Source organism: Suncus etruscus, chromosome 5 (assembly GCF_024139225.1).
Source record: "Suncus etruscus isolate mSunEtr1 chromosome 5, mSunEtr1.pri.cur, whole genome shotgun sequence".
NCBI lineage: Eukaryota > Metazoa > Chordata > Mammalia > Eulipotyphla > Soricidae > Suncus > Suncus etruscus.
In genome coordinates this window covers 7,809,978-7,813,572 of record NC_064852.1, presented here as the reverse complement: position 1 = coordinate 7,813,572, position 3,595 = coordinate 7,809,978, and the positions used below count along the sequence as shown (strand labels likewise).

The following is a 3,595-nucleotide window of genomic DNA, read 5'->3' as shown; positions in this document are numbered from 1 at the left end:
CTTAGAAACGAAGGAGTGAAAAAAAACTTAGAAACTACAAAATACTCTAGAAAATGCTCTTTGGGGCTTGAGAGGGAACTGACCCTCTCCATAAGATGATTTAATAGAAATTGTTTTGATATTCCAAAAATTGCGGAATTTCTTTGCATTTATATTTGGAAATGATTTTAGGCGCCTACTTCTGTTCTTCCATCTGAAGAGTCAAGGAAGGTTGAAATCTCTCACAATATTAAAATTAAAACAAAGGTCTCTAAACTCTCAACTGTTTGTCCTCCTTCTATAGGGGATGAGCGAAGGATTGAAGATTGAAGTGTTGAGCCATGAAGGATCGAGTGATAGCATGAAAGAAAAATAGCAGCAGCTGGCATATTATTTATTACAGAGAAATAAATAAAAAGGCCATGCATAGACCAGTGGTTAGGGCTGGCCACCAATCAGGTCAGGGTTAACAATTCATCCAATTCTATTATTTCAATTTAAAACAATAAAAAAAAACCATGCATATATATATATATATATATATATATATAAGTGCATACAAAATTACATATATATGAATAAGAGTGGCTTTGAAGACAGGTGGGATTCAATAAAAGTGTTATGGAGAGGGTCAGTTCCCTCTCAAGCCCCAAAGAGCATTTTCTAGACTATTTTGTAGTTTCTAAGTTTTTTTTTACTCCTTCATTTCTAAGGTTTATTTTTAATCCTTAGATAAAACTGTTTTAAAATAGTGTTCTTTACACTGACTGTATAGAAAGAGGAAGTACAGTAAATGCACCCCATATACACTTCAACCCAAGCCCTTTGCCTGGTCTGTGTTGTGAATTGGGGGACAAAGAAAACAATAATAAAGATATGTCCAAAAAACAGTGAAAAACTTTGGAAAATTTAGGGACAGAGATTAAGAATCTCACGGAGCTCTAAGACCTGTACCTGGTTGTCCCTTTCTCTTTCTGGTAGCTACAAGAAATGAAATTTGGGAGTCTGAGAAATAGTACAGCAGGTAGGGTGTTTGCCTTGCAAGTGACGGACCAGGGTTTGATTCTGGCATCCCATACGATTCCCTGAGCATAGAGCCAGGAATAACTTCTGTGCAGTGCCAGGTGTGACCTAATAAATAAAATAAAATAAAAAGAAAGTAATATAGAATTTGATCTGCTAGATTTCTATTTATTTTAAAATTTTAAGGAGCCCTTGGTGCTCGACAGTAACAGTAGAATAAATGTTATTTATATAACATTTTTATTATTTCCAAAGGATTATAGTCCAAAGCAGAGTTTGTCCTCAGAATGAATTTCAAAACAGGATAATCCCATTTGAAAGGTGAGGCAGAGTAGGGCTAAAGGCAATGAAGCGACTCAGCTCAGAGGTCTAAATGTTGGATTGAAAAGTGACTTAGCACAAATAATTCTGACAGTCCATGGGAAAGGTGGCAAAGGCCCAAAGATCTAAGAATCTTCAAAATGACTAAATACAGTGATTTAGAAGCCCCTAGGATAAAAAAAACAAGACAGTTTCCAAGTGCCTACTTGCCACTGTAAAAGTGAATTCATAAGGGGCAGTTCATGAGATATAACGTATGAAGCTCCATACAGTTTTATTTTTAACATTATTTTATAGATCACTCAGAGATGTAGAAAAGAAGACATTTGCTTAGCCATAGGAAAGGAAAAGCATAAGTCAAATACCTTATCCATGGAAATATACATCCAAGATCCGTTGTTTTTTTTTTTCACCAGTCTCTGGAAATACATTTAGGATATAATGATATTTTCAGTTTATACAAGGAGAAACCAAGTTCAAACATTCCTGGTGTAAAACTGTATGGCAAGTTGTTCCCAAACCCAGAAGATCTGAATCTGGGATCTCATGGTGTCAGAATGGTGCCATGATGCCTGCATACCACATTCCAACTTTTATAGAGATTTCTGAATCATTTCTTCATTCTAAAAAATCTGCATACTTTCACCAACAAATATTCCCCACAGTCTTTTCCTGCAGGAACCATCCAGGCTGTGATCCAGGACCAGAGCAGCCCTGAAGATAAGCACACTTGGAGAGTAAAGTCCCTATTCATTAGGTTATTTTCACTCGGTTCTCCCAGTATCCTTCCTATCCACATGCAGACGTCACCCAGCATATTTTTCAAACGACCTTATTTGAGCAAACCAGTTACAAATAATTTCCAATCTCCCACTACTAACTCACTTTGACTTATTAAACACTTGGAGGAAAAGAAAACCACATGCACACAACAAAACTGTTTTTGCCATAAGGGGGAGCTTTTGAGTTCTAGAAAGAGGGGGAAAAAAAAGATCAAAAATAGATTACATATACGTCCCAGTTCAAAACAGAACCATAAAGCAGCACATGGTCAGATTCCTTCCTCGGATTTGAATAATGACAGAACCCAACTGTCTTCAATTTTTAAGAGGTTAATGAATGTTTTCCTTTATGTTGTGTTTTTAAAATAAAAGACTGATGTAGTTTCTAACAACTAGTATGATATTTTTAAATGTATTCAGAAACCTCCTTGTACTGAGCGTACAGTTTTTGAAAGCCTACCCCCCCCCTTTTTTTCTTTTGTTTTGTTGCTTTGCTTATGGGAAGGGGGCTATGGAGACAATACTTGAGCTAGCTGACATTGAAGTGTAGAAAAGGAGGAAAACATCCTTCCTGGTACAACTTGAAGTAACTTTTGAGTGAGAAAGGGGAAAGAGGGAGACGCATAAAGAAGGCAAAAATAAAAAAAAGAGAGAGAAGGCAAAAGAGAAAGAGGGAGGAGAAGAGAAGAGGAGAGGAGAGAGAGAAGAAGCAAGGTGTGGAATGAGGGAAAAGAGGGAAGGAGGGAGGTAAGGGAGAGAGGAATAGAGAGAAGAACACAGGAGCGGCTGAGCAAATGAGAGGAAAGTGAGCTTCCCCTGGCAATCGGGAGAAAATACTAATAACACGACTAATACTCCGACGACCAGCACCAGTACTAATAATCACAACACAAAGTACAAAAACAATCCTATTAAGGGGCGTGGGGCTGGAGGCGGGGGTCTGCTGCCGGAGGGGAGAGGGAGGGAGAGAGAGAGAAAAAGAGAGAGGGAGAGAGGGAGGGTGGGAGGCGGCAAGGCAAGGCAAGGCGAGCAAAACAAAACAAAAACATGCATCTGGGTTTGGAATTAGGAGGAGGAGGAGGAGGAGGAGGGATGGGAGGACCTTCCAGGGGGGTGTGCGCGGAATTTCATTAAATTGTGACTTGAAGACTAGGACTGTCTTCTTGCAAGTCCCCCCCCCCCCAAAAAAAAGAAAGAAAGAAAAGAAGAGAAGGAGGTTGGGGTGGTGGTGGGGGGGAGAGAGAAGCGGAGCGCAGGGAAGGCAGGAGGCAAGCAGGCAAAGTGGTGGACGCAGTCTGGGTTGTAGGTTGTGTTGTGTGGGGGAGAGCTCGGGCTTTCCAAAGTGATCCATTAGTCATGATTCCTGCAGTTTGAATTCAGGGGGACTCATTCTATTGGGAAGGTGGAGCTTTGGGGAGCAAGATCTGGAACGCTTGTTTACTCATCTTTCTGTGGGAGTCTTCCCCCCTCTTTCCTTTCATTTTTTTTTT

At 39.7% G+C, this 3,595-nt stretch overlaps 1 pseudogene; it reads left to right on the top strand.

Annotated features, from left to right (window-relative positions):
- Positions 1-715: 715 nt before the first annotated feature.
- Positions 716-838, top strand: LOC126010209 (uncharacterized; annotated as a pseudogene).
- Positions 839-3,595: the final 2,757 nt, after the last annotated feature.